At 27.0% G+C, this 14130-nt stretch overlaps 1 protein-coding gene across 2 annotated transcripts in view; it reads left to right on the top strand.

Moving 5' to 3' along the window:
- Positions 1-339: 339 nt before the first annotated feature.
- LOC112599635 (C3 and PZP-like alpha-2-macroglobulin domain-containing protein 8) overlaps positions 340-14130 on the top strand; it is a 137252-nt gene continuing 123461 nt past the window's right edge. For both annotated transcript variants that reach the window (XM_025346618.1, XM_025346617.1), the window contains exon 1: positions 340-414. The gene's annotated coding sequence lies outside the window, so the exon portion shown is untranslated. The remainder of the gene's footprint in view (positions 415-14130) is intronic.

A 14130-nucleotide genomic window follows, 5' to 3' on the forward strand; every position in this document is an offset into this window, starting at 1 on the left:
ATAATAATAATATATTTTGTGTACAAGTATAACGGCCATGTGGAAACGGTAAGGTGTGTGTGGAGTGGTGGCGTTTTGGGTGCAAGGGAATTGCGGAGAGAAAAAGGGTTGCGTCTGCGTGCGATCGCCGCCACCGCCGACGACGACGCCAACGACGACGACGACGACGACGACGACGACGGTGGCGGCAGTGGCGGCGGCGGCGATCGAGTACCCCACCGACGCCGCCACACCACATCCACCACACCGCTACCGATCCACCACCGCTGCCTCCACGTCCCGTGGGGTGGTAAAACGCGATGCAGCCCGCCGCCAAAATCACACACCGCTCTCGGAGTCTGTGACGGAATGACTTTTGGTACACCGACGCGCGTCCAGCTGCAGTATCATCTCCGTTAATACGACTTTGATACCGTGAGTACGATATTTAATTCGCAAATAATTTAAATTATATTATGATAACGTCATACGCACGTACATGACGCGAATAAATTGTCTGGGCAACATATTATTATTTTACATAAACAATATTGTAGTGTTATTGTTATCGCCTATTGCGGTTAGTCTCATAGCGTCATCGTACGATATTATATTGTTTTGTTAAACGTTATAAACAATTATAATAATTATTGCTTAATTCCGGATTTGTATAGATTTTGATAATTGAGACTTGAGAGCGCTGAAGTTTGGAGGGAGTACGAAATATCGACGACTTGTTTAGCAGACAATCCATATAAATGTATATTTTAGGGATGACTGAATGTTTGTGAAAACATTATTACATATTTTGTAGAAAAATATAACGAACATCTATTAATACCGTAATACGCCGTATCAATTAGACTGCATTTATTGTTTATACAATTGCGATGCAGGTAAAAATTTTAACCGGTTTTCTCAGTAAAATTATTATTATTGAATTTCATTGATTTGTAGATAGATGACATTTTTAAAAAAATTTGTATAAAAATGCGTAAAATTTTGGACGAAACTATATTTCTACATATTTTTTGGATTTTTGATTTATAAATGCATATTGTTGTAAGATGTTTAGTGTGTAGAAGTCCAAACTTAATTTAAAGATTAATAATAAACAGAAAGTTCCATTAAACATTAGATACTTGTTGTTAAAAAAAAAAAAATACTAACATTTTCTAAAATTTTACTTTTAAATAAATGTAAGCCATAGATTACTAATTTTAAATTTTGAAGCAAAATATTTTTTGGAGTATAAATATTATCTATAAAAATAACATTTTAGACTAGTTATTTATTATTTACAAGTACTTAAATTTTAAACGAATGGGGTATTAGACTAACTTTGTGTAATATGCCCATCCCATGAAGAACTCCACTTTGTTCATTTTAAATTTAAATGTTTATAATTCTAAACTGATCTTTCACAATCTAATTCGTACATATCGAAATCTTCTAAAAACATTCTAATTTTTAATGAGGAATTAAAAATGGATGTTTTCACGATTAAAAGACATATTATTTACAATTTAAAATAACGTAAAATCAATGTTTTTGAAAACATTGATAATTGCCTTACGAAATATTATATTATATTTTTTTGATGTTGATTTTTATATTATAATAATAATATATAATATAATATAATATAATTTATATATTATATATTATTATCGTAATGATAACAGTTGACAACTTAACGAAAGAGATAATATGATAGTTATATCTATACATCGGGTAATGTTCATATTGAACGGATGATTCATAATAATATTGATTAGTGAGTATAGGAATATAGAATTCGAAATTTTTTTACAGATATCGTTATTATAATTTTGGAAACATAGTAGTTTTTACACTTATTAATAGTTTAAACGAATAATATTTACCCAAATTAATGCTATATTCTTCCAAATTTACTATTTATATATTATTTTCTTCATTATTTCAAGTCATGTTTGATTAATCATTTTATTTAGTTGATCGAATGTTAAGTACATATATATATAGTTATTAAAAGATCAGGTCAAATGACGTCTAAAATATTTAAAAAAAAATTAATTATATATATTTCAATTGAATAAGTTATTTGATACTTGTTTGTTTTTAATATTATTTTCGCTTTGACAATTTAGTATAGTCTCTTTTTTTATACATACATTTGTATACCTGTATACATTTTTAAATATTATTAAATTATTCAAACCAAGTAATATATGTTAATAGTGAGTTTGAGTAGGTATGAGTATTACATATATTATGTTTCTTTGTTTGATTTTATATTATATTATATCGCTTAGTTTAACAAACATACATTTGTCAAAGTAAAGATAAAAATATAAAGGATCTTTAGAATTTCTTTTTCTTTTTACTGTTTTATTTATACAGACTATTCTACTGTTGGATAAGATTCTTTGAAATCAATAATATTGCATTGAATAATATGATGATTATTTTTATTTTCTTCAATACTCAATTGATTTATAATTCTATATTTAAGTTAAATAAGTATTTCAAAATAAAACTGCATTGAATATAAATATGGGTTCTTATAAAAAAAATTTGATATTTTTTCGACATTATTTTTGAAATTAGATATCTTATATCTAAAATACATTCGTGTAGACGTTTTTTTTTTTCAGAAACACAAAAGAAACATATTATCATTGTTAAAGTTACACGTAAAAGCGCATCATATAAAATAATGAAAACATTTTTATTTTAAAAGTTGCAAGTTTTATTTAACCATCGAAAATTGATTAAAAACAATTAAGTATTTTTAATTTGCTTATTTTTGTTATTAATGTAATTATAACAGAGTTTGAATAATATTTATAGGAATATCAGATTAAATATTTTGAATAACACAAACATGTTTATATATATATATATATATATAGAGGTAGTAGGTACTCTCTTTTCAATAACGGTTCAAGTATACAAGTTTTTAGGTAAACATGTATTTAAATTATCATACCGAATAACCGAATAATATTTTGAGTCTGAAGAGGCAATATAAATTCGTATCATGTGTGTGCAATATTAGTGTGTATAATATAAAACGAATCACATACGAATATAATGTTTACAATTATTTAGTTCGGTCAGGTTACGACTACAAAGATCGTTATTAATTGTTTTCGAATTAATTAGGGCGCAGTCACAATAGAGGCTTATTTATAGGAGTTTGGACTTGATTTAAAAGTATTAGAATTGTACGTGACTTTCATTTTCCTAAAAATGCCAATACTTTTTTTAACATAATGAGTAAATAAGTTTAGTTAAAATAATTGGCCTTTATATTATATTTTGAATATTATAAGTGTCTGACGTAAATTTAAATACATAAAAACGAATATAATTTGAAACAGTTAGCATAATTATTATAATACTAATATATTAAACTATTATTGCATACAAAGATTATGATGCATTTCTAGCTGTGCATAATGCTAAACAAATTTAGTATCTTTGTGTTTAAGTTTAAATTAAATAATAGTGAGTGAGATACAAGACTCACGGAACACTTTTGTAGTAAATAATCACATTTAAATTAGTTTGGACAGAGTCCAGCAAAGAATCACAGAACAAATCATTTGATTACTATAAATGCGCGCAAAAACCTGTATTTAATATGTTATAAAACATTGTAATGAGAACTAATAATTTCGACTAAATTTATAAGTATAATGTAGACATAGTTTACGAAGAGCTGAAAAAAATAGAGGCTTGTATATCAATTTCTTCGCTGCAAATTGCCTTGTCACACCATGTTTACCACTCGTCATCTCGCGTAAAACTCGGCTCCTGCAATAGCAGTGTCACTATACAATTTTAAACCATTACACTTTATCACACCTTCCAGCCACTACTTTGGTCTGCGCCAAGCCAATATACACAGCAACATTTTGATTCTTTGTAATTTCGTTCGGAATGTTTACGGTTTATTAGTTTTCAATGTTATCGTTTTTATTAGTGTTTTATTTTTATTTTTTTTTATGGCATACAGATTTCTGTTCATCGTTCTTAACCCAAATCACCGTCGCTACATCTACTCCGCGCTAAGCCACGATCACTACGATGAAGAGTCAAAAAAATATATTTAAAAGCAAAATACCTTTAATAATACCTTTTATACATAATAAATTATGGTATTTAAAAATATCTCATTGGTTATTTTATATCATATGCTTAAAATGTAGTTTTTACGATTTAATAAATACGATTTTTTTTTTTTTTATTGATTTTGATGTGATTTTCAGTCTTATAAATTGAAAACAAATTGTTTATTAAACTTACATATCGATGAAATATTTGAGAAATATATCCGTATGGTGTACATCCACACTCTTCATTTGATTTTATTCATATTAACTTTATTACAATAAACTGATAGCTGTTATTTTCACACGCCACGACTCTTAATTTTTTTTGTCAAACACGGCGACACGGATAGACTATTTCACTACATATTTGTCGTGGCTACATGTCACTTGAGTTATGACCATATTTTTTATTTTTTTTGAAATTCTAAAATAACAGCAAATAAAAAAAACATTTAACGACTTTGAGCAAAAGCAATCTGACAAATATTTAATAAATAGGTAACTTGTGCTTCAAACACAAAAACAAAAATATTGTTTTATTATTGTATCGACAACAAATTTTCCGTTGACAGACAGACCAAAATAATATAAATTAATGTACGTTATTATGAACAGGTTTACAAAACTCAAAACTCAAAAAAAAAAAAAAAAAATACAAAATACAAAATTGATCAAAAAATATTGTGCGAATAGATGACACCAGAGGGATAATAGTAAACTTAATGACCAACAACTAGACACTGCCTGTCCTTGGCGTTGGAAAACGACTGACCAATTATTAAAAACAGAATGAAATGTTAGTATATTTTTTACCCATGCAATAAACATTTCTAAATTAAAAATAAATTTGAAAAAAATACCTATTAAGTGCATACAATAAATATATTAGTAATTTTCCACTATGAAAAATAAATGTGATTAATTATAATTTCGTTTAAAATAAAATTACTAAAAAAACAAAGTTAGATTAAACAACTGAAAAAAAGTATTATTTTTTTTTTAAAGTCAAGGAAAAAAAAATAATGGTTATTTTTAATTTTTCTTATAAAAAGTATGATTTTTATTCATACTACAAATGAACATTCGAACAGTTAATTAGATATTTTTGATAATGTATTATAACATAATGTCTCGATGTTCACACATATTATGAAAATAATTGATATTTATTTTTGATCATCATAACATGTAATTGTAAGTACTATCTTTGCGTTGTTGTTGTTATTATTATTATTCATGTAGTCCTCTCTGTTATACAGTAACTTAAACCGGGAAAATTGATGAGGGTATTTGTTTAACTTCATAGACACACCATACTTATGCTTTTACGCCACTATGAAATAAAGTATCGAGTATATTATGTCAATGTACGGATGTGTGCCTTAGAGGGTTGACCGTGGCAAAAACGGGACATTAAGTTCTGAGTGGAATGCAGCAGGGGTGGTGATAAGGGCGAATTCATAAAACACAGGCAACGCGCCGCCGCCGTCTTATCGCTCGAGTTTGTCATATTCACCGCACTCGACGTGAGATGAGGTATAGGGCTGCTGTATTATTCTCGTAATTTTCCTCCCTCCGTTTTTATTTTGCGTTTTGTAAGAAAACGGTTCAAAAGGACAGAACTGTGATTCAACACCTCATTTTTCTTCTCTTCCCTCAAACTCGGGATAGTTTGTTTGTATTATTTTATTTTGCTTTTGATTTTTTTTTTTTTTTTTTTATCGTAAATCTCTTTTTTTCACGTCTCGAACACCGTGGTGGTTTCAGTTTTCGCATATTATACGAAAAGTCTCCCGACAGGTTTTTCGATAATAAATCAACAGAACAATAACTCACCCCGAGGTGTATACCTATACGGTAGAAGCAGTAGCGTTTCGGACCGCGAGTCTCGTGTGCACGCACACACGCAAATAGTTTCCTGTATTGTACATATTATTATTAATATAATACTATACTCGCCGAATACCTTTTGTGTTCGTTGTTCTAATTTTTGGGTTGTTCCCGATGGAGTCTAAAAGTACATACGGTTCTATAATATTATATATGTACATTGTATATACTGATGATTAAAACTGCGGAAACTCACGGGCGGAGAGGTTAATTTTTCCACGTAAATACATACGTATATTATTATAGTGATAATATAATAATAATTACTCAACCGAATATATCACGATCTCTACCCTTCCACACAGACACAAATTTACCAAAACACACACATACACACCGAAACAACGTAACAGCGTACTTTTACAGTAACATTTATTAAATTTTACCTAGAATACTCACTTTTGTATTATTATATTGTGTAGCTTTATGAATTATACCTATTTTAATTTTTAGTACATACGTATTAAGACCAATAAGGCCGTATTATTTTCCAATGCTAACTTTTTGCGAAATTTGAGATGTACTTTGAAGTTGTGATACAAAATTAGTTTTTTTTTTTTTAAACACCTAATTTTAAATATTTGTAAATCGAAATAAAAAATAATTGTTTGTTATTTATTAAACTAAGAATAATAGGAATTATACTGTAGTATGTTATAGGCTTAGAAGATACATGGGTGTTTGGTAGTTTTAACATTTTAATATTTTGATAATCTATAAGAATTTTTAAAATTTTTAATACTGAAAAAGTATAATAAATACTAAATATCATAATATTATAGCTATTTTATATTAATTTATGTATATTCGTAGTCATTAGTGTTGATTAGTATCTTTAGTTTATAAGCTTAAGTATTCGAATTGATTAAAAAAAAATCAATTTTTCATTGATAATTTGTAGTAAAGCAAGGGAAGGTATCAAAAAATAAAAATAAATTCATATCGTCACAAATAATATAAAAGACATAATTTTTTAAAATATGATTTTAGAATATAATTAATGCTTTTAAAGCTAGAATTTGATTGCATGGATATTGTTTAAATTATGAAACGGGAGGAAAATGAAAAATTATTCAATTAATTAATCAACCTGTGTATTACTTTTACTTGCTATTAGTTGAGATAATCATATACAAACGGCGGTAACGATGGCGCTTCCCGTAAAATTCATATTGTCCATAATAGATTATATATGTATAATATTATGAAATATTACAACAGTTGAGAGGATTCATTGACTGAGTGGAGAAATGTATGCGATTATCGGCGTGGATATAATAAAAAAATACCGTTTGATTTGTATCACGACGCACGTCGGTGGAAACGAATGGACAACATTACGTGTAAATATCTCGTATAATATTACAACATCATAATAAATTATAATATTATAATCATCAACTTGAACTGCAGTGCAGTGTACGATATATTATGATGAAGTAGTGCGTTAAACAATGTCCCGTAATGAAAAACGGTGTACAACGCTGTCAGTATTATAGCCGGTAAGGCTCTATTTCACTCTTTTGGTCTGTTGATCGACTAGTGTATTAAACTGCATTTTTACTTCGAAAATTGCACTGAAGTGTGTACATATGTGTAGTACGTTTTGTTTGAATAATATAAACGTTATGTACAGGCATTGAGTTTTCAGAAAAATAAAATTCACAAACACCGTTATGTAGTGCAAAAGACAAAGACAATATGTGCTATATAATACGATTCATTATTACCGTTATTGTTTTTTTTTTTTTTTTTTAATATTTAAGCCTTTATCATCAAAAAAAAAAAAAAAAAAAAAATTATTAAACAAAACAAAAATATGTTTATATTTTTATTTGCGAATTGCACTGTTCGACACATTATACATAATATTATGTTATTTTATGCACCAGCAACAGTTTAATGAAACATTTGAACAAGATGTTTAACTATGCGTCATGTTCCTAAAAGATTACAATTTAAACAGTAAAGCCAGCGTGGCGTTAGTGAGTAAAATATATGACGCAAGGGGGTATTACAAACAGTTGACGGTGTCCAAGAATATTGAGTAGCCGAGTCTCGTCACTGGATAATATAATATTATGAACTTCACAACACATTGTGCATCGCTACAATAATTGACCTGATAATATTTTATAGCAATAAGAATATAGTCATAATGTATTCCAAATTATTCATTCTGCGTTCAACTACTTGACTTAATTATTTCACTCACATTATATATTATATACATGACTAAATAAATATAATAATAATAAATATATGATCAATTACATATCTGATTGAACATTTATCAAAAAATTAGCAAACATTGAATAACCATGTTTGTAAGAATACTGAACAGAAGACATCATTCATTCAAAACTAATTTTAAATCATCGCGTAATTTGTACGTAAAAAAAAAATAATCACTCGGTATTCCGCCCACGAACAGTAAATAATTTATTTAAAACATATGTGCCGAATGTGTTATTATGCAATTAATATTAATTACATTTTTAGAAAACTAAAAAATAAAAGCACAAAAATCCAATTTACAAAAAAAAAAAAATTGTTTTTGGTAATAAATTTCTGGTTTTACTAATTATAGTTTAGGTAAATGTATGTAAGTTAATATATTTTCAATTATTCCCATGACTTCCAAAAAAAACTGATATTATATCAACAATTGTTATATTGAATGTTTGTAGGCTATATATAAAAAAGTATAATGTATAGTTTATGTAAAAAAATGATAAATTATCCATACATAATATGATATTATGTTTACCATATATGATTTTTTGTACGATAAAACAGCTTTGAGATTATTGTAAACTCTGTATAACACTATTATATTGCACATATTAAATTTTGTTCAATAATACGCTAATAAATTATTTAAAAAATAATAATTGCTTAATCCGTTTTCCATAATAATTGTAACGAGGGATAACAATTAACATTAATTATAGTTTGACGATTAACAATTATTAGTGTTCATTCTTGTCCAAAATTTATCGAGTACCAAACTCAGTGAATTATGTACGCAGTGTCATATTAAATAGGGCCCCTTTTATTTGTAGGTAAATAAATCGAGAAAGTAAAAAAAATAAATATTATAAAACATTCTGTTTCTAATTGCTGTTCGCAAATTTATGTATGTTCGTATCTGGTATGCAAAATACTACATACAATTAGTTTCAACCTTCTGAGTATAAATCATCATGATAATATATTGTTACTTATTTCGTAATATTATCATTTTTGCGCTATAGTCAGGAGAAAATTTACGGGAGCTTAGCCCACTCAAATAATTCTTTAACCTTATTGAAGTTTTATGAGTATTATTATGTAATACCTTGTAATATTAGAACATTTTTTTGTTAACTTTTAAGTATTTATCAAGCTGTGTTAAACATTGGTTTATTTTTAGAAACAAACATTTTTACCTTACGATCCATCGTATTTAATAATAAATAATTTGTTATCATTCAATGAAGTTTAAAAATATTATAATATAAGTTATATTACTAAAAGGTACTATATATGTTTATTATTTATAGTAATATAAAACATTTATTATTGTAAATTTCAAAAACTATTAGATTGGGATGTTATAATACTAATGATAAAAGGAATAAATATGCTTAACATATCGATAAAGTAGGGTGGACTTACTTATTTTCATATTTAATTATAAGTCTTATTAACAAAAATAAAAAAAAATTTTCTCCACATCCCTAAAATTTGACTTTATTTTTGACTTATGTTCCGCATGAACGTTGCGTCACGCAATTTGAACAAAACAGCGAGGTCGTCAGAAATAAAATACCAATACAATACATCACACTTTGTAGTCGTCAGATTTAGATGAGTGTTATGATTTCATCTGAATAGGATGTTCAAAGTCGAGTCCAATACAGTCGAAACACATTTTTTTGACTGTATATGATGTTATATTATATTGTTTCTGGGACGGTATCGATCGAACGCAAAAAAATAAAAATAAAACGTAAATAAAAACGTTTTCCATCGAATCGTCCGAAAACAACAAGCAGACATAAATATATTTATATACAGAGTGGGATACCGTGTTTTTCCATTTCTCTGTGTTGACCCCACGAGAACACATGGCGACTCACCCTGTATGCATGCTGCGTGCATGTGGATTTTTTCCACCCGTGGCAAAAAAAAAAACCCCCAACCGAAATCCCTCGAGTGCTTGCTTATGGATCTTCAGTGACGTTTTTTTTTTTTTGTTTACCAGAATATTCGTTCATTTCGTATACACAGTTGAAATATACGTAGGTACTAGGTATTATACATATATGTTACACACTGCCCGGTATTTCTGTTGACGAAGCGTTTCTTGATTTATTTTGTCGAACACATTTCGTCCATTTCGCGTGGACACGATGGATAAAAAAAAAAAAAAAAAAAAAATTGTACACATCGATCAGCGACGATCAGCCTGACAGTGTGCAAAACATATACACTCACAAACGAACGCGTTCGTGGAATAGCTCGTCTTCTAGGTTTTGATAATTTTCTTTTCTCTATTTCACCGCCTTCCAATTATTTGCTAAACGTCCGTCGTAATTTAACGATTGTCATAATATTTGATTTGAAAGCTAATATTTACAGTCCAAAGTTAACTTAAATTTCAAATCCAAACTATAGTTGTCCAATGCGCAATATAATTTTTCGTATTTTATTAGCAATCAATACAACAATATCTTTGTGTTTATTCTATTGTTAGTATATTCATAATGTTATAAGCATTTGAACATTTTGTCCCACCGGCAATAAACGCAAATACGACTCCGTAGTCGTCCATTGTGTAATATACTGTATTTGTTCCATAATATCTATTATTATATATAGTATTGCGTCGTAAAAACCGAATGGAAAATTTTTATATTTTCCTTAATAAACGCAATCGAAAATGACGTTTGCTGTAAAACGCCATGATTGTGTGAGTGACCAATCCGAGGTGTACATTTGTTTTATAGATTGTGTCACTTTTATTGCAACGCTATACGTTGATATCCTTTATAAAATATAAATTATATATATATATATATATATATATATGTTTGTTAAAATATATTATTATATTATTGTATATATCTTCAGCGTAAATTTAATTAGTTATTAGAATTAATTGTTTTTATGAGCGGATTAGTCCATTAATATTATACTAGATCTATCCTACTCCAATCAACCTATTTATTTTATTTATTTTTTTTTTAATTGGTTTAAATAATCTAAACGATTTGTATGCAGTAATTCTATAATAGTAAATAATCTACTTATCTGATGATAAGAAACTTAAAATATAATAATGATTAACAATATAAAAAATTTAATAACTCACTGAATACTATATTACATGCTTTTAAATGATATTATGAAAGTAAATATTTTCGAGTTAACGTCAATTGGTTGTATAAAATTGGTCGAAGTATATAGTATTTTTGTCGCAAAACATGAATATTGGTTTAAGAACGTTACATATAGGTACAAATCGACAATAATCATTATTTTATATTTGGCGATAATAAGTTAAATAACAGCGTGTACAAATTTAAACTGTCAGGCTAAACTGTCTGAAAATGGTCCAATATTGCACCGGAGCAGAATTCTCTAGAAAACGGAAGAAATTTAATGCATCTCATAGAGGATAAAAACAATAAGTAAAACATTTATTAATAGAATATTAATTGATGAATATATATCTGGGATAGCTTATAATTTGTAATACTTTTCACACATATTATTTTTTATAACTTATATTTTCACACATATTACTACAAATTGTTTTAAGAAAAAATACGATAAAATATTATTTTTATTACTAATATATACTAATTATATACTTATATATTAATTTTCTAAGCGACCAAATTAATACGACCAATTGACTGTACTCCAATATTTTCAATAACACACATACATATGCTACAAAACAACTTATAAGTTATAAAAAAAAAATCACACTATTTAAATTGTTACAATAAAACTTGCTCCTAAATTGCATAACGTAGAATAATATAATTTAATTAAATAATTTTATACATATAAGATTATATAAATATTTATATTCTTAAACTCCCATAAAATAATATAATACAATAAAATATATTTACGTGACAAATACAATAACAGCATGATGTGAAATGTTCAATGGGAAACAGCTTAAAAACCAGAAAAAAAAACCTTCTCCACGGTGGTTTTCCAATAAAATGGATCTGACAACGATGACAAAACATATATGATATAACACGATATTTTAATACGTATATTGATATATATATATATATATATGGTATATGATGTATGCGAAAGTATTTCCGAAAACGGTCATTTGGTCGACATACCACTTGTCCGCAATACAAGTCATGGAATTGCGTATAATATATGTATTACGTGTGTAATCAGTCGTTCGGAATATCGGCGAAAAGCACTCAAAGAATTCGCATGGAATTCACGAAGGCTGCTGTTGAAAATAGGGTTTTTCTCTTTTCTGAACGTCATGTAAAATCATAGTATACAAATAGAACCGTTTTATTCGACCCGACGAACAAATTTGTTTTTGTTATTTCGAGTATGTAAATCGAATTATCAGTGCCAAAGGTCAATGCTTATTGTAATACAATATAATGATATAATTTATTATTAAAGTACACTCGATAATAGTTTACGAAAAACGAAATAATAAACGACGTTAAGTGGTATCTTGACATATTATCCAAGTATTTATATTTTTTTTAACCTCCATACCAATGAGAAAAGGTATCTAATTTGTATCTAAGATAAAGTATGGACCACATATGTAAATATATTTAGGTTCATAAAATTACGTTACCTATTCTCTTGCAATCGTTTCGATTTATTATTTATTTATTTCATTCCACTAGATAAGTTAAGTGTATACCCTCAAATGAAATATTATTTTTTATTACACCTATCGTCCTATCATGAAAATAAATGTGTATATTTATTTTGTTTTTTTATTGTTAAAAAACTCAAAATTCTATGATACTTCAAATTCTACAAATTATCATTGACACAATTTGTTATTCGGAGTTATTTTTCTAATATATAAATACAACAAAGGTATTACATGTATAAATTATGCTATCATATGAGCTTAAAAAAAGTATATATCATAGTTGAGGACAAAATAATGATTATTTGGTATATCTATGTGTAAATAAAATATATGGTATTTAAATGATGTATTAGAGTAAATTTATTATCAAACCAAATGGTGTTTATTTAATAAATGATTATACATCTAAGAGTGTCAATAAGTGATAATACTGTCGACATGTTTACTGCTGTGCTATGCGAATTAACAGTATCTCCATCTAACCAAAATGTTGAAAAATCGATTAGACCCGTAACTGATCCTTGCACTAAGTATATAATGAACATAAAATTCTAAAATGTCTGTCCATATAAAAATTTAATATCATAGAATTGATTTTATGAGTTTCTAAATATTTTCTTTTATTCTTTATCCATTAAAATGGACATATTTCCTATTTTTAAGCACAATTAAAATCAAAATTACAGTAAATTCATTTATAGGAACATACTGTATTTATTTTAACGACATAATCATTATAATAAAGAAATACTATATTTTTTTTTTTAAATTTTATATTATATAGCAATAAATAAAAAAATCTAATAAACCACAACATATTATTAATAGGTACAATAAATTTGGTATAATATACATATAATTATGTAAATAAATAAGTTGCAAATACTTTTAAGCAAGTATGTACTTGTGATTTTAACAAAAAATCAACAATTTATAAAATAGTTTCTAAAAAAATTTAATAAGGTTTATACATTTTCATAATCAAAATTTGTATTGTCATTATATAAATTCGATGCTTTTATTGCGCATAAAAAATCTATCAAGAAATTTTTTCTTAGTTGCTGATACTAAAGGAATTAATTAAATGTTTAATTATACTTTTCTTTTTGCTAGGGTAAATACCAACAAATTTTTGGTTTTTACTCTGGTTTTTAAATTCCATTTTTAATGATACTTTTTTTTTTAAATAGTTAAGTTTTGCAGATGGAAAATGATCATTGTAATTATTTTTGTAAAGAAAATAATTCAATCTTTTTTCCACCTTTATATGTACAATGCCAT

The sequence above is a fragment of the Melanaphis sacchari genome, unplaced genomic scaffold (genome assembly GCF_002803265.2).
Source record: "Melanaphis sacchari strain LSU unplaced genomic scaffold, SCAv2.0 Contig54_pilon_pilon, whole genome shotgun sequence".
Lineage (NCBI taxonomy): Eukaryota > Metazoa > Arthropoda > Insecta > Hemiptera > Aphididae > Melanaphis > Melanaphis sacchari.